At 37.8% G+C, this 19,214-nt stretch overlaps 1 long non-coding RNA gene across 1 annotated transcript; it reads left to right on the top strand.

Moving 5' to 3' along the window:
- Positions 1–9,455: 9,455 nt before the first annotated feature.
- LOC308688164 lies at positions 9,456–10,137 on the top strand. The gene is made up of 2 exons (XR_014029834.1): positions 9,456–9,572; positions 9,819–10,137. It is a non-coding gene; the product is annotated as an uncharacterized lncRNA (long non-coding RNA).
- The last annotated feature ends 9,077 nt before the right edge of the window (positions 10,138–19,214 follow it).

The following is a 19,214-nucleotide window of genomic DNA, read 5'->3' as shown; positions in this document are numbered from 1 at the left end:
TTTAACAAACTTTACACTAAATTCGTGATTACAAGTGTCAATGAACATCAAGTCCAATCCTGTGAATTTGAATTATTTGCATGCAGAATGAATGGGGAAATATAAAAAGACTGAGTTTTCATTGGATTATTTTCAAATATGCAAGTTCAGACTATGCAAAGATAAAACCACACTTAAAGAAAACACATTTCATTATAAAAGCAATTTCTCCTCCTCTCATGTTTATAAATGTTTTACACCAAATCACATGAAGGGGTAATATCTCTTCTGTGGCTGATATTGGTTGTTTGTAAAATATCAGTTGCTGTGAAAATGACACAACAAACAAATGTAGCTGTTGTTTGCATTGCTTTGGATCCATTTCTGCATGCAAAGAACCTCCACATGCATAATCCTCATTCAAATGAGAGAAATGCTGATTTGCCTTTGTCTATACATTTACATTTCTTATATGAACATGATGTCATCAGTTTGCACCTTAGATACACATTCAGTGCTGACTGACACTCAGACATATTACTCACTCAGACATATTGCACAATGATGAAAAAAAAGAAAAAGAAAAAAAATATTTTTAGTGTGGTCTACTATATATCACTTTTCACCATGCTATTATGCCCAGTTTTTGCCATGACTATAGAGTAGATTTTGTTCAGATTATTTTAACAAACTAAAATGTTACTCTCAGTTACTCTATATATGTTTGGCTTTCTTAAAATAAACAAAGCAGCTGCAGTATATGCTGTTGTATCAGAAATAAGTTGGATGATGTTGTTGTGGGATTTTGTAGGATTTGCATGTTCTGTGTCAGCAGCCCAGTGAGGTTGATAAACTGTTCAGTGCTCAACCATCCTTAAACCAAACCAGCTCACTGCAGCAGAGATGAAGTTGACTCTCACTGGACTTTTCCTGTTTGTCCTTTATGGACTGACTACAGGTTATAGAGTACACATTTATGTGTCCACTCCAATGGCCTGGAATTATGCTTATTCATACTATACTATATTGTACTGTGCTTATTCATAAGTACTATATCTGTCCATCATCACTAATAAGAAGGAACACCAGATGTTGGTAGAAGTAGCAGGAGGAAACATTTCTGAAGCTTGGAATCACATTACTTAAATATTATTATTTTTTTTCTATGATTAGTTATAATTACTGTGTATATGCTGAACGTCTTTTCCTCCGTTAAGACAACTTAAATTGAGGCTTGTACCTGTGAATTTGACTTGGGAAGATGTTTTTTAAATACTGTAGGTCAAAGTTCACAGACCTGCAGCGCAACAGCACAGTATAACTTAGACCTGATAAAAGATACTGTCGGTGATAACAGATAACAGATAACAGACGGTGCATGGACCAAAGACTGTGAGGAGATGTTCAAAAATAATCTGTAAGTATTAATAAGTCTTTATCAATAATATTCAGTCTGAAGTGATAACAAATATCACTTTCAGTGGTCTTTACATATGCATCAACAATTAAATGGTGATTTAAAATAAATGTAAGCCAACAAAGGATTGCAATATTTTTAAATATTTAGAAACAATTTACAAATTATTAAACTTGAATGCTTTTTTCTTCTGAGCAGAGTGCTTGATCCAACGACCACAATTACATTTAAGATAACTTGTTTAAAGGTCCCGTATTATGCCCCTTTTCACAAGATGTAAAATAAGTCTCTGATGTCCCCAGAGTGTGTATGTGAACTTTCAGCTCAAAATACCCAACAGATCATTTTTTACAGCATGTTTAAATGTCATTTTTTGGGCCTCAGAAAAACGCACTGTTTTAGTGTGTGCCCTTTAAATGCAAATGAGCTGCTGCTGGACGACACAGGGGGCGGAGCTTCATGAGCTCGCGCTCAGTCTCTCAGGACAATTTCATCTCACGAAATGATGATAATATCAGAAACTCTCTGTAACGGTGTTCATTTTGAGTCGGACAATAATGCCTACAGAGTCAGAGTGCTGTATAGAGATGGAACAGGTATAGTTTAGTAGTTTAATTACGGTTATTATAACGTATTTGTCATCTGCTTGTATGTATTCATTATTTATTAATAGCCTACAAGTCTGCTGTCTGAATGATGATCAAACATACTGATGAGTTTAATAAAGTTTATTGTACATCACACAAAAGATGAAGCGTCAGTTTTACTTCAGAAAATCACCGTAAGAGCTGAGTAAACAGTAAGTTATTAGAAGTGCGCAAGTACATAAACGAATGTCGTTAGAGTTGAGGGAGCATTCCTGTGGGCGGAGGTTAGTCAAAAAACGGTTTTAATGACGTCATTAAAGAAGGAAGTAAATGGACTGCATTTATATAGCGCTTTCACAAACCTATGGCCACCAAAGCGCTTTACATAGCCTCACATTCACCCATTCACACACCGACGGCGGTATCAGCCATGCAAGGCACCATCCAGCTCGTCGGGAGAAGCTGGGGTCAGGTGTCTTGCTCATGGACACCTCGACACTTGGTCAGGTAGAACCGGGGATTGAACCACCAACTTTTCGGTTTGTAGACAACCTACATGAACCACTGAGCCACTGCCGCCCCAAGTAGAGGGATGTAGTCCAAACGGGCCGTTCGATGTAGGCGACTTCTGTTAAATAAAATATCTCGCTTGGCATTGAACTTTGAGCTTTATAATTTTACAGATATTATTTATACTCTAACAACAACATTACACACTAACTAAAGTTTGAAACATGGGATCACGAAGAACGGGACCTTTAAAGTAGCCTGGTGTAATTCTTAATTTTGAGATATAACTTGTTCCTTGCACTTGATCATAAACATGCACATGGTAATGTTTAGATTAAGATACCGACAGTGTCATCTACAGTAAGCAAACAAGTAGGCTAAATATAAAACATATTTTCAACAGATTTATCTATTTGTAGCTAAAAGTTCCTGACTGAGAAGAGCAATGTTAATTTGTACATTACATTTTTAACATTTCAAGTTGAATAAATTAAACATTACCCCTAGTAAAAAAAAAAAAGAAAAAAAAAAAGAAAAAAAGAAACCTTAAAAATGTATTTCATATAGGCTACTAAGGATACTTCAAATCCATGAACATATTTATTGACATATCACAATTATAAGTAAACTTTATTTGGAGTATTTCATTATTGCACAAAGTTTTCTTAATTATTTAATTTCTTAATATTAAGCCTAAGATGTGTTTTCATATCATCATTATTAATAAGGATTGCATGATCTCTGTATAATATCAGTCTTTAAATGCAAGATATTTAAAGTGTACCTTAAGTATACTTGCAATAGTTCCACTTTAGCACAATCAAGTATACTTAAGTATAGCTTTAGTTGGACTCCATTACTTCTGTACAATTAAAGTGCATTTAGTGCAAAATTTGTTGTTCCAATTTAGCAGACTTTAAGTAGCCAATACCAGTTTAGTATTCCAAAAGTACAATTGCAGGGTAAGTACATAAAAATGTAATTGTATCTGTAGTATACTTGCCACAAAATAAATGCATTTCAAATACATGTTAGTATATTTATTCACTGGGACACTATATGGCTGCATCCAAAATCACATAGGCTACATCCCTATATAGTAGGCGAAAAACAGTATGTGATAAAATAAATATATCCAAATTCACAGCATTTATAAAAGAGTAGGCAAAAAGAACATAGATGACCTTCTTCCCCCGTAGATTCTGAAGTGTGCATGGTCACGTTACTATCCCATGAGGCCACGGGAGAGGATTTTTAATTTAAAAATTATCCAAAATAAAATTTTGAGCAAGTACATAACCAGCCAGTGTTCAAAACTATCTGCTTGCCTTAGCTCGATTCAAAATGGTAAGCTTGTAATAACGTTTTTAAATTCCAGTCGTACTGGTGGATTTCCGCGGGAAATTCGAGCATGTCTTTGCATCATTACGTCACATCACATAAAGAAGGTGTCTCGGCTAGTATGAGAAAACATCACCGACAGGGGTGGGTGTTGTGAGGTTTTGCGCTCGTGCACGGCTGCACGCGAAAACCTCACAACACCCACCCCTGTCGGTGATTGGTTGGAACACTATTTATTTTGGTTGAGTGGTTGGTTTTTGTGTGCAGATCTCAGAGCCTAGGCTGCCTGCAGAGACTCGTTTTTTTGACGGCATGCTTATGGGGCGGGCAGCTAGCGGATCGTTAGGAAAGATTAGATGATTGTGATCATTTATGTTTGGGCCTGAAATCGCTGATACAACCTTTAAACTTAGATTTTCTTAAAGGGAAATTTCACTTCTGGAAAGATGAATGTGTATTATGAATTGGGTCATTTATGAAGTAGAAATGTGAAATTATTTTAGAAGTTGGTGCCTTCTAGACTGAGAAAAGCCAGAAAATGTATTTTTGGCTCATGTGGATGAAAGACAACAACTCCCAGAATGCACTTCCTTCGCTGCCCTACGAGGCCACTCCCAAGCCATGCCTACCGGTTACAGCTGGAACCAGCTTCCAGAAGAGATTAGATGTGCTCCTATACAGTAGTCACATTCAAATCTAGACTCAAAACACATTATGTTTAGCTATGCATTTACTGAATGAGCACTGTGCCGCTGTTCGTCCGACTGTTTGTACTGTACTGTACTGTACTGTACTGTATTTTATTTTTCTAAACTGTTTTAATTATTCTTATTTCTTTTTATTATTTTAATTTCTTCTATGTAAAGCACTTTGAATTGCCATTGTGTATGAAATAAATAAACTTGCCTTGCCTTGCCTTATGCCCTAAAAGTTTGTACTCTTTTTGTGAAGAAAAAGTAAATACTTTTGAGTGTGTAGCAGAACAGTAGACAAGGTTTGGGACATACTATCACGTCATACAATTGCGTCTTAAACAGTTGCTCACTGTCACATCGTGTCACAGTAAACTGACCTGTCAATCATCTTGTCACAGTTAAAATCCTCCACATTTAATTTCATTTCAGTTCCTACCATATCAGAGAGAAATATAAAAGCTTGTTGATCTGCAGTCACGTGTCTTTCATGTGGAGACGCTCCTCATATTAATGCATAATTTATTAATGATGCATTTAAAAGTTATTGGATTCACCTGGCGACACGCGAAACTGCAACCAGAGTTGTGCACGCGGTTACGTGGAGTTTGCGTTGGGGTTTAGGATGAACTAGAAGCCGGTCTCTTTGAATCCATCTTCTACTTTTGCCAAAGTCGCTTGAGTTGTCTTCGCTGATGCGGATAATGGCGGCGAATACACAAACCTGCCAGACGTAGCCAGGTGAGCGTGAACGCGCATGACGTCATACCCAGTCGATTCCGTCCCGAATCCCTCTTATTTATTTTACTGTACAGGATTATAGAGGCAATCGCAGAGATCATAGAAGGGCTCATTCAGCCCATCAGGCAATTGTTTAAGCATGTATGGGTTAGAAAAACGGGTATTTTTAACATGAAACGTTGCATAATGCACCTTTAAAGGGAAAAATAAATAAATAATAAATCAACTCCACAGCTGATTCAAGTAATCAAGGGCTTAGCACGTTCCAGTTCAGCCCACCGCAGTTTCCGCCAGTGGTAGGCACTCGTGCACCGTAAGCAATGACGTACATCTGAGTGAACGAGACGGAGGGAAGTTAGCGAGTGAAGGGCATGACAATTTTGGACTGGAACGCAGCCATAGTGAGCACGGATCCACACTTCGAAAATCCACCGGAAATAGTAGACCATCTGGGGCCTTCTGGCACACTCTTTTCAACATACTATGCTTTGGGACACTCTTATTCTAATACTGTTTAGGATGGATAGTATGGAGACTGACACGCAGGGTCTGCCTTGCATTTTTTTTAGTTTTGCCAACTTATTTGGGTTTACAGTGTACTAATAGCACCTGAATAAACAGGCTGTCAAATGGAACAGTGAGGAAAGCATAACGTAAAACTTAAAACTTCTCTCATGTAAAACATTTGTCAAGTTAATAAATATGACTTATTTATTTTATTTTATTTTATTTTGATCATTTTGATTTTGATAACTGATCATTGCAGTGGAGCAGTTAATAATCATGGCAAAATAAAATTGGTCTGATGTAATGGCAAACATCATTCAAACTGCATTTCCTGACTAAATACAATCAATATTGCCATACCATTAAACAATATCAATGGAATGTGAGGTGTAATCCAATTCATGTCTAAACGTTCATCAAAGCCTTATTGTGTCTTCCGCCCCCTGGTGAGTGTTAGATCTTCTTACAGTACATGTCTGAGCTCATTTTTAGTCACTCCTCCCTTTCCTAAAAGACTGTGGAAGCAACACAGACTATATAAATAACAAAACTAAATAAATTAGGGTTGACAACAAAACTTTTGTTAAACTTATGTTATTATATTTAATGTGCATTTTTTATATAATATAGACTTCAGCGTTTCATTAATATATATGTGCAGTTTAAATGACAGTCAAATACACAATGCAAATCTCATAAATCTACTAATCCATCCGAAGGTAAAACAAAAACAAAGCATGAACAAAGAATGTGAACTTGGAAAATGCTTGTAAAACATGGAAATATGCAGGATATTCACATGAACAAACAGGCGTGCAACTAACCATAGCGACTTACCCTTAATACCAGAGGAGATAGTGACCTCTGGTGTTAACTTTGCTGTGATGGATGCCAAACAATGAGAAAAGTATGAAGGGCAGCAACTGCACAATAAAGAATTTCAGATAAAAGCGAGCAAGAGCCAGAAATTATTAGGCTTATGGGTTTAAGAACTCTCCAACCCGCCTTAATCTCAGATTAATCCATCTCTTGACAATTTAAGACTTAAATTACATACAGAGAAGATCAGAGGTTGTTGTAACACATTTTGTTTTAGTACCTGTATCTGCAATATATTTGAAATATAATATAGGCCTATTTTTTTTCATATAAAATTCTACTACTATTGAAAACATGAACATATTAAATTGAACTTAATTACATTTTTTAATAATTATTATGCCATTCCATATCACCCAGCTGCCTGTATGTCAACACGTTTAAACATATAGGAAACATTTAATAAAAAAAAAATAAAAAGCAAAAAAAAATAATAATAATATATATATATACATATATACATATATATATATATATATATATATATATATATATATATATATATATATATATATATATATATATACATATATATATATATATATATATATATATATATATATATACATATATATATACACATATATATATATATATATATTTTTTTTTTTATAAAATTCTACTACTATTGAAAACATGAACCTATTAAATTTATCTTAATTAAACTTTAAAATAATTATTATGCAATTCCATATCACCCACCGGCCTGTATTTCAACATGTTTAAACATATAGGAAACATTTCATTCAAAACAAATAAAAAGCAAATAAATAGGAAACAAATATGTAAATAGCCTACCTAAAACATATGCACACATTTTTTTTATTTTTTTTTTATTAGTGTTTTTGTGCAAAGCCACACTCAAATCTCTTCAATGGTCCTCTTCAATGCAGACCTATTAATCTTTGTATTCAGTGTTCTGTTAAGGAATACGCTATTATGGGCTATTGTGCTCAGAGTAAATAACATCCATGGTGCATCACTTTTATTTTATAAAGACACTTTTAAGTGCTTGGGTTGTCAACATGCATTAAAAGTCAGTTGAGAACAGTTCTCACATGATACTTTATCACTTGCCTTTATCTTTAAAAACAAAGAAAGTTGAGCTTCTCCTCACAGTCTCTGTTCTCCCATTGCGCATTCTGGCTGTTGTGGGCTCCACACCGGTACGGCTCACATGGACATGAGGGCAGACCGATGTTGGTCTCAACATTCTCCTTGCTCACCCAGAACCAATTTCCATCCAGGAAACGCAGGCCTGTCCACACACTCTCTGTCTGGGCATTACTCAGATTTGGTATCACCTTAGAATCCAAGTAGGCCAGATCAACGTAACGGAACCGACAGTACTCTAGAGCTTCCTCCCATGTCCTTTTCTCCTGCACCAAAATCAAGTTCTTAGAACAGAAAAAAGGATGCGTACTTGTACACAGCCAAGAAGGAAACCCACACAATGCAATCCATAAAGCTGGATTTCTTGATTCCTGATGATTCATTAATGTGCACGAGTTGTCAGTATTCTGAATCAGTGAACTGAACCAACTCTGTTTATAAGCTCCTCCAGCTGCCTTTTCTGCCATCTGGACGTCCTCCTCACCGGTAATTGTAGACAGGTCTGTATAATGTGTTTGACAATACGTTCGAGCTTCAGTGCAGCTCATTGGAGTGGTCACATGAATGTGCACTCTGACTGCACCTGTTGTTTGTCTATCAAGGACAAACAGAAAAAATATAGTGAGAAATAACTTCATCTCTGCTCTGCTCTGTTGTGTGCTGGTTTGGAGTTTAAGGATGGTTGGGTGCATTTTTTTTTTTTTTTAAATAGCTTTAAATGGGTGTTGACGTAGACATGCAAATCCTACAGACTCATCATCAAGGGGAGTTTATGCCCTGGCATCAGTGTGCAAATTATAAAAGCACTTTTACAGGGGTCAACGTTTTTGATGGATTTTTTTTGTGGTTTGATTTAGCTTACACAATCCAAGCCTTTAATTTCAGAATAACATACTGGTTATTTTTATATGTAAATAACATTCATAAAGTGTATTTGAAATAAATAAGGATCAATAAATAAATATTGATATTCTTGTGAAACATAAAAATGACATTTATTTATTATGATTTGACATGCACAACATGGACAGAAGCACACAGAGGAGCACTGTGTTGGAGGTTGGTTTTGTGTTGAAGAGCTGCTATTAGTTATGCACGTAATGTTCTCTCTCTTAAAATGTGAAGGAGTGTAAATGCCAAAATTATCATATACTGTGTGTGTCTAAAAGATTGAAGCCTGTCAGGTAAAAAACTAGATCTACTGGTGCAGTTCAGTCAATGCTATACCAACCATTATTTAGTAAATGGTTTAGTTAACTACATAGCATAAAAAACTAAGATGGTGTACACTGTAAAAAATTATTCTGTGGCTTAGTAAATATTACAGAAATTTTTAACTTTATTAACTTAATAAAATCTCTGTACATCGTTTACTTGATTGTTTGAGTTAAACATACCAAAATAATTGAGTAAAAATCCAACAGTTAATTTTATCTAAAATTTACAGATATATTTAAGTTTTTTTCAATAAAATTATTTAGTATTTGACTAACCAATTATTTCTTTATAATATACTTAATATATATGTGAAATTTCTATCAAAATATTTGAGAATATTGAATTAAACTGATCTGTTTCAAGAAACAAAAAAATTACTTAATTCAAATAATATTATTAATATATTTAACACGCTCTTAAAATTGAGTAAGTTTACTCAATTAAAACAATGCCCCCCCTCCCCCACCCTCTGACGTGACGAAAACTCGACGGTTGGAGTGAGCGTGGCTGTTTGAACTCTCCAGTCTCCAGAACAACAGCTCTCTTCTCAGCGTCGCAGATTTAGTGCATTTTCACTGTGAAATTCAGGTTGGTGTATGTTTTATTTTATCTATAAAATCATTACTGTGCTTTAAATCATATTTAATGCAAAACAACATAGCCTACAGAGGCGTAATTCGACACCTAAACGAGACGAGAGCCGCGTTTGTCTTTTTGCGTGATTGAAACGCTTTGCATAAACACATGACTGACTTTCATAATGATAATGAATATAATTATTATCATTTGGATGATAAAATGTCCTCAGAACTATCACTTTTTGTTTATTGGCAGGTTATGTCAGTCGCTCGCAGTATATTTCGGCTGTGCCTCAGACAGTGACTGTGAGTGAAATGCAAGACGGCGGTATGAAGTTCAAAGTTCACCCGCAGAGCGCGAGTCTGTCTCCGGCACGAGGACCAGCGCAGATTCGGTGGATATTGGATAACAGAGTGGTTGATTACACTTGAATTTGGCTACCTGAATGTTTAAATATTTCATTTTTACTTGTTAAATAAGTTTAAATGCAGGCAATATTGTATACATGAAAAAACAGTCTAAAATGTGCTGTATTGCTGTACTCATTGAAAATAAAGGCCAATGTAATGTATAATGGTGGTTGTCTGGAGTACTATTTTTACAAAGGTTTAGAGAAAATAAAAAAGTTAATATTACTCATTAATAAAAACAGTTAATATTACTCATAAATATTGTTTTTTTAATGTTTAAATGTTAAATTATTTCTACTCAATTTTATTTGTTAATGTACCAGATGCAGTTACTCAGATTTACTTAATTTTTTTACTTGCATTTACTCAATTCATACAGTATATTTCATTGATTTCACAGCTTTAAAATTTACTCAATTTTTTTGAGTGTAAAAATGTTTCACCAATAAAATTGAGTAAATAATAGTTAAACTTTTTACAGTGTAGTCTAAATAGTTTATGTTTGTGTATGCGCAAGGGAATCCATGTTCAAATCCTGATAAATTTGTTTATTTTAAAAAATGAAGTCAGATATACTGGAAGTTGACCCAAAAAATCTGATGTGACCTGTGCTAGACTCAAATAAGTAACCCTTGGAATGAGACAAGTAAAACACATACCACTGGCTTCACAGACAAGGGTTAAGTCTAGTCCCAGATTAAAATGCATGTTTGAGCTGTTTTAACTGAACGCAACTTGCACTGACATATCTTAAAATATATCAGGGCCATTATTTTGTCTCGAGATGCACACCAGTAATGTATTTTGCTAAGACAGCTGCTTACAGTACATGTTCTAATTATACTAAGCCCTGTCTTTGAAACCAGGCCTTAAAGCATTAGAGGATCTATTAATTGAAGGATCTTAATTAGATTGGATTAAAGAATGTAATGTAGATCATTTGTAAAGGCTTACAAACAACCATTAGGTTAAGCATGATTGGTAAGGTCAAGGTACATGCATTCAAATTTCATCTAATTTAAAATAAGATTTTGCATGAAGATGTAGAATTTCTTTGCACAGGAAAAAAATGCAAATGTTTTCAAGGGTGTATTCACATCCGTATCAAGATTGATGTTATCTCTCACTGCTGTTTCTATACTTCAATCTTCAGCTTGAAAGAAAAATAAAATCTTATCAGTATATTTTCTCATAATTTTTATTTGTTTATTTATATTTTTATCATTTGCATTAATCAAAGAGAAATCTTCTCATGATCAGTGTTCTGATTTTAAGCCGTAACCGCAGGTGCGTAAGGTTTATCGGTGGTTTTATTTTCCCTTTAAGAAGGGACAACAAGCAAGAAATTAATTTTAAGAAATTGAGGGAAACGACCATTGAGTAGACACAGATTGGTAGACAACATGGAATCAAAATCGACTCGAACATCAACGCATCAAACAAATGTAGTTGTTGTTTGCATTTGTTGTCCTTTATCGCATGCAAAGAAATGTGCATCCACAGTCCTCTTTCAAATGAGAGTAAATTAGATTTGCCTTTGTGTACGATGTCACCAGTTGAAATGAAATGATGAATCAAAAACATCAATCACACTTGAGAGGGTTACTTTCTCCAACAAACCCCATGGAATGGAATCATAAACTTTAATGAAAAGTTAAAAAATGTCAGGAGAACCCTGAACTATTAATCTTTATTAACAGCTCTTTCGGACTGATTCTGAGATATTAACTCACTCTGATCATGGCGCTCAGCAGGGTTTAAAAATGAATGAGGTCTGGGGTAGGGTGTTTAATAACATCTACAGTCGCAGCTTATTATACTACATTTAAACTTTAAAAGAGACTGACATGTAGGCTATATATTTGTGAAAGATGTTTTATTTAAGATAATGTTTTACAATTTACAGACATACACTCTGTTAATGAAAAATTCATCATTCTTGTTTTCCAATTTTAAACTTGTTGATTTCATTTAACTATGTGTAGTAGCATCTGACCATATACTTCTGTGAAGGTTTTCTAACAGCTGAAGAAGGGACAGGAAGACAGGGTAATAAAACAAACACCTGGGCACGAGAAAGAATCTTAGTCGAAGAATACAGGATGTCATATAGTAGGGTCCCAGGCCCCCTCCTGAGGAAAGCAGGAGGTCATTTAGATTGTAAATGAAGGCCTTTTGGCTTCTCAGGGACAAAGAACAGCATGACCTGCCCAGGGGGAGGGGGGGGGGGAGGGGAGGAGGGGGGGGGTAGAACCAGTCCATACTAGCTTGAGATATAAGATGTCTTTAAGGAAATTTACAGAAACTGGGAAAGGAGGAGTCAAGAATGTCAGAAACCTGTATAAAATGTCTCAGTTTTATTATGTCAGGAGGCTTTCTGTTTCACATCTGGGTGGCTGCGGTTGCGAAAAGATTCCTCAAAGAATAAAGCCTTTTCTTCTTTATTACAATTTTGCCTTTTGAGTGTTGTCTTACACCTGTGATGCTGTTTTTCCAAGTGAGATAAAAATTGCTATTACACACTCTATGTTCTGTCTTTATTGGGGGGGGGGGGGGCATTGTTAAATTAGACCTTATGTATTGCATCACAATTTGTTAATACTTCACAATAGGCTAGGTAATTTTATTTGTTTAATATTCATGCAACAATCCTTATTACTGTATTAGTTCCCCTTCGAGGGAACTCGCACTGCGTCGTCGTCGTGACGACACTTTGGGAACGCCCTCAGCGTAACGCATCTGAAGCATGAATGAAATCTGTCCAATCCTGATTGGTGCTGTGTCATGACGTAGTAGATGACGGCATAACCGGAAGATACAAAGGGACGCTGGCACAAACACACATTAGCTTTTTGCTCTTCAACTAAAGCGCTCTGTGTTTCTGTCAGTCTTATTTGGTGTTGTTTGTCCTTATATACAGTTCACAAGCATATTTATAAGCATGGCAAGCGAGCAGGTCAGAAGGTGTGTGTATCCGTGTCCGAGTTATCTTTCGGGCGCGGACACACACCCCTCATGTCACTCTGACTTCCTTAGTTTTGACTTCCTGTTGTCGATTGCGCATGCGTCGCGTCTGAACGCGTTGTTGTCTTTGGAGCTCTATCGATTTGATTTATAATTCTTGATTTTACTCTTTAAACTTACTTACAACAAACATTTTCTACTTTTCCTCACTGAGAAGCACTACTGCTCAAACCTCATAGTTACAACGCGGACTGTTGAGCAGACGTGTCTCAAGCCTGTTAGTGATTCTACGCTGGATACTCTTATAGGTTACTCCCGGGGATCACGGCTGAACGCGTCTTCTCAACACTCAGTTACAAACATTTTTCACCTATCGTGCGTCTACTCTACACCCGTACCACTTAAAAGACGGATTATATCTAAGACGCTTGTCAGAAATTAGTATTAATTGATAGCATCACTGGTAGTGTCGTTGCTAACTTACTGTCCATCTGTTAAAATGGCGAATATATCAGATGCAAGTAGTCTACCTTTTGGTGCAGGTGAGGACACATTTGAGCTGCACATTTGAGCTGCACATTTGAGCTGCACGCGGTACAGTCTGAGCTGGAAGCTGTTGAGAAACAGATCCACGACCTTTTAGTGAGACAGGCCGAGCTGAGAGACCGGCGTTTGGCTCTTGAAACATCACGCGCTGATGCTCACAAATCAGAGATTAATGTTACTAACCGGCTGACTCCGACCTCGTCTACTCCGTGCGTTACTCGGCATCGGTCCCGAGCGCCAAGGTCGCGATCAGCCATGGTCTCGTTCACTCCGGCTCCAACGCGCCACCACGAAGCCTGGATATTTCCGCAGCGGAAGACGCGAGTCAGGTCTAGACCAAGACCCTCTCCGACCCTCCCGGTTTTCGAGTTATCCACACAAAACCGCTTCTCCGCTCTTCGCGAAACAGAACGCGATGCTGTGATCATCGGTGATTCCATTGTTCGGCACGTCCATGCTACATCAGGTAAAAATAAGGTGCACAGTCACTGCTTTCCTGGTGCTCGTGTTTCTGAAATCGCTGCTCGCGTTCCCGAGATTCTGAACGATAACGAGCGCGTCGGAACTTTGGTATTGCACGCGGGAGTGAACGACATCAGGCTGCGCCAGACGGAAGTTCTGAAGAAAGACTTCAGGAATCTGATCGATACGGTACGCAGCACATCGCCTGATATAACGATCATTGTGTCAGGACCGCTTCCCACGTACCGTCTAGGACATGACAAGTTTAGTAGATTATTCGCGCTAAATGAATGGTTAACGTCATGGTGCAATGAGCAGAAACTGCTCTTTGTAAATAATTGGAATCTGTTTTGGGAGCGTCCTAGGCTATACCGTGCTGATGGCTTACACCCAAACAGATTCGGATCGGATCTTCTGTCAGATAACATCTCCAAAATGTTAAATACCTTTTGACTAGTAACCAAAAGTCCAAATCATAGTCTCTGCTGCACCAAATTAACTGATATAAATACTAGTGTAGAACATTGCATAGAAACTGTGTCTATTCCTCGTTTAGTGCGATCAAATAATAAATCTACTGCAGGATCTAGGAAAAATCTAATTGTTATTAAAACAGAAAATGTTGCTATTAGTAAACAAAAACAATTTCTAAAGCTAGGTCTTTTAAACATTAGATCACTCACACCTAAGGCAGTTATTGTAAATGAAATAGTCACAGATAATAGCATAGATGTACTTTGCCTTACTGAAACCTGGCTTAAACCAAATGATTATTTCGGTCTAAATGAGTCTACTCCATCAGGATACTCCTATAAGCACGAGCCCCGTCTGATTGGTCGTGGCGGCGGTATTGCAACTATCTATAGAGATATTCTCAATGTTACTCAGAAAACGGGTTATAAGTTTATTTCATTTGAAGTACTTGTACTAAATGTTACGCTCTTAGATGATAGAAAAACATCCCTATTATCTTTAGCCTTGGCTACCGTATATAGACCACCAGGGCCTTACGCTGATTTCCTAAAAGAATTTGCAAATTTTCTCTCAGATCTATTGGTCAATGTCGATAAAATATTAATTGTTGGAGATTTTAACATACACGTAGATAATCAAAATGATACGTTAGGGGCTGCGTTTATAGACTTATTAAACTCCTTTGGGGTTAAGCAAAACGTTACCGGACCAACTCATCGTTTTAATCATACACTCGATTTAATTATATCACATGGAACCGATCCAACCGATATAGATATCATTCCGCAAAGTGATGATGTAACTGACCATTACATGGTAACTTGCATATTACGTACCCCGGTAATATATCATGCTGCGCCGCGTTATCGATTAGGCAGAACAATCCTTCCATCCACCATAGATAATTTTTAAAATTGCTTATCGGATCTGTCTCAGCTGCTGCCTGAACCTAAACAAACAGATGAACTAGACGAACTAACCAGCACTATGAGCACCGTTCTCTCTGGAAAATGGGATATTGTTGCACCTATGAGACTAAAAAAGGTCAGAGAGAAAATTAAAGCACCATGGTACAACAATACTACTCGTGTTCTAAAGAGAGAAACCCGTAATTTAGAGCGTAAATGGAAACAAACTAATTTAGAGGTTTTTAGAATCGCTTGGAAAGACAGTACGTCACGCTATAAAAAGGCCCTAAAAGCGGCCAGGGCTGAGCATCTCCGCAAACTAATAGAAAATAACCAAAACAATCCTAGGTTCTTATTTAACACCGTGGCTAGACTAACAAATAAACAAGCGTCACCTGAACAAAATATTCCGTTACAGTTTAGTAGTAATGATTTCATGAATTTTTTCACTGAGAAAATAGAAAACATCAGATCCACAATTGTAAACGTTCAATCTTCAATCGCGCCTTATAATTCAGCCTCGATTATCACCCCGCAAGAACAATTACAGTGCTTTACAACTATAGAACAAAAAGAGTTAAATAAATTTATCATTTCCTCTAAAACAACAACATGTTTATTAGATCCCATACCAACTAAACTATTGAAAGAAGTGTTACCTATAGTGGAAGAGCCTCTCCTCAATATTATTAACTCGTCTTTATCTTTAGGTCATGTTCCAAGAACATTTAAATTGGCAGTTATAAAACCACTCATTAAGAAACCACAATTAGACCCAAATAACCTAGCAAATTATAGACCCATTTCAAATCTTCCTTTTATGTCCAAAATATTAGAAAAAGTTGTGTCTGCCCAACTGGGCTCTTTCTTGCAAGAAAATGACACCTATGAAAAGTTTCAGTCTGGGTTCAGGCCGCATCATAGCACTGAAACTGCGCTCGTTAAAATCACAAATGATTTACTCTTAGCTTCTGACCAAGGCTGTATCTCAATACTAGTTTTACTTGATCTTAGTGCTGCGTTCGATTCTATAGATCACACAATACTCTTAGATCGGCTACAAAACTATACCGGTGTTCAAGGACAAGCATTAAGCTGGTTCAGATCATACCTATCTGACCGCTACCATTTTGTCTATTTAAACGGAGAAAAATCGATCATAACTCCAGTAAACTATGGAGTGCCGCAAGGATCTGTGTTAGGCCCTCTATTATTCTCAATATATATGCTGCCACTTGGAAATATTATAAGGAAACATGGAATTAGTTTCCATTGTTATGCTGATGACACTCAACTATATATTTCATCACGGCCGGATGAAAACGCTAAATTATCCAAATTGACAGAGTGTGTTAAAGATATAAAAGATTGGATGACGCACAATTTTCTTTTATTAAATCCAGATAAGACAGAGGTAATACTTATCGGTTCAAAAAACCGCCCACAAAACCTCTCACAATACAACTTTAACATAGTAGGGTGTCCTGTTACTTTATCCTCTACAGTAAAAGACCTGGGTGTTATATTAGATTGTAACTTGTCTTTTGAAAATCATATTTCATATGTTACAAAAACAGCATTTTTTCACCTTAGAAATATTGCTAAATTACGTAACATGCTATCTGTCTCTGATGCAGAAAAGCTAGTTCATGCATTCATGACCTCGAGACTAGATTACTGTAATGCTTTATTAGCTGGTTGTCCTGCATCCTCAATAAACAAGCTACAGTTAGTCCAAAATGCCGCCGCTAGAGTTCTTACTAGATCAAGAAAGTTTGACCATATAACACCAATTTTATCATCACTACATTGGTTACCTATAAAGTTCCGTATTAATTACAAGGTATTGCTACTGACTTATAAAGCCTTAAAAGGGCTTAGCTCCAGTTTATTTAACGGATCTTCTATCGCCCTATAATCCATCGCGCTCTTTAAGATCACTAAATTCGAGGCTTCTGGTCATACCTAGGATATCCAGATCCACCAAAGGAGGGAGAGCATTTTCACATTTAGCACCGAAACTCTGGAATAGCCTTCCTGATACTGTTCGTTGCTCAGATTCGCTCTCCCAGTTTAAAACTAGATTAAAGACGCATCTCTTCAGCCAGGCATTCATATAATATTTTAATCTTACAGTTAAATCCGGTCTCTACTTCATAAACGCCAGAGGAGAACTGGCCCCCGACTGAGCCTGGGTTCTCCCAAGGTTTTTTTTTCTCCATTAGGTCACCTAATGGAGTTTTTCGGTTCCTTGCCACTGTTGCCTTTGGCTTGCTCAGTTGGGGATACTTAATTTGATTAATCGATTCAACAGTGCTATTGATCTGCATTACCAAACGTGGATGTTTTACACCAGAAACAAACACTGATGTACTATTTTATTTAATACTGTGAAGCTGCTTTGATACAATCTGTATTGTGAAAAGCGCTATATAAATAAAGTTGACTTGACTTGACACACCAGCTGTGTGTGCATTGTCTCTCCATTTGGACATGAGGACAATTGGACAAGAGGACAAGAGGACATTTGGACATTTGGACAAGAGGACAAGAGGACATTTGGACAAGAGGACAAGAGGACATTTGGACAAGAGGACATTTGGACAAGAAGACATTTGGACAAGAGGACAATTGGACATGAGGACAATTGGACATGAGGACAATTGGACAAGAGGACAAGAGGACATGAGGACAAGAGGACATGAGGACAAGAGGACAAGAGGACATGAGGACAATTTGATATGAGGACATGAGGACAATTGGACATGAGGACATGAGGACATTTGGACATGAGGACATGAGGACATTTGGACAAGAGGACAAGAGGACATTTGGACAAGAGGACATTTGGACAAGAGGACAAGAGGACATTTGGACAAGAGGACAATTGGAAAAGAGGACAAGAGGACAAGAGGACAATTGGTCAAGAGGACAATTTGACAATTTGACAAGAGGACATGAGGACAAGAGGACATGAGGACATGAGGACAATTGGACATGAGGACATGCAGCACGCTAGGGCGGCTCTCGAGGGAGCCGCTTGTAGCGAGTGTGAGAAGCTGCCGCTAAGGGTATTGCGCTCACGGCTCGCTGTGTTTGATCAGCACGGCCAGGCTCGCGAGCCTGCGGTTCTGGGCCGTGGGGCTCACTAATGGATTTATCAGCGGGACATGGGACTGCTACGGCATCTTCCCAGTCCTCTTCTGATGATTCAGACGTTCTCCCGCCCCGTGTGAAAGCCCGTGAAGCGGCTTCTTCCCGCGAGGCGGAGGACCTGGTGTTACGATTGTCTGACTCTGAGGAGTCAGATGATTTAGACATCGAGGCGGGTGATGTGGGGCTCGAGAGCACGCAAACGTCACCTCATGCACCCGCTCAAGAGGAGCTTGACACGCGCTGTGGCCAAGCTTAACATCGATTGGCCACAAGAGGAACCTCAAATCCAAGCGCAAATCTCAACCTCCACGCCGGGGTCTTCCATTTTTCCCTGACTTGCACAATGAGTTGTGCAAGTCATGGGACAAACCATACTCAGCCAGGCTCTCCAACCCCCCAGTACTTGACTTTGCTAATGTATTGGGGGCGGCTGAGTGTGGTTATGGGACAATGCCTTGGGTGGAGGAAGCTCTTGCGAGCTACCTTTCTCCCGAGGCCGCATCGTCCCTTAAGGGCCCGGTACTGCCCACTAAGCCGTGCCGCGATACATCAACGCTAGTGGGCAGGGCTTATATGGCGGCCGGGCGGGCTGGTGGTTGTCTGCACACCATGGCGGTGTTGCAGGCATACTAGGCCGACCTCCTCAAGGAGCTGGATGAGGGCCAGGGTCCCTCTCCAGAAGATATTTTGGAGCTCAGGAAGGCCACCGATTTGTCTCTCCGCATCACCAA

Source organism: Scardinius erythrophthalmus (genome assembly GCF_964197995.2).
Source record: "Scardinius erythrophthalmus genome assembly, chromosome: 3".
Classification (NCBI taxonomy): Eukaryota; Metazoa; Chordata; class Actinopteri; order Cypriniformes; family Leuciscidae; genus Scardinius; species Scardinius erythrophthalmus.
This window is presented reverse-complemented; position numbering and strand designations above follow the sequence as displayed.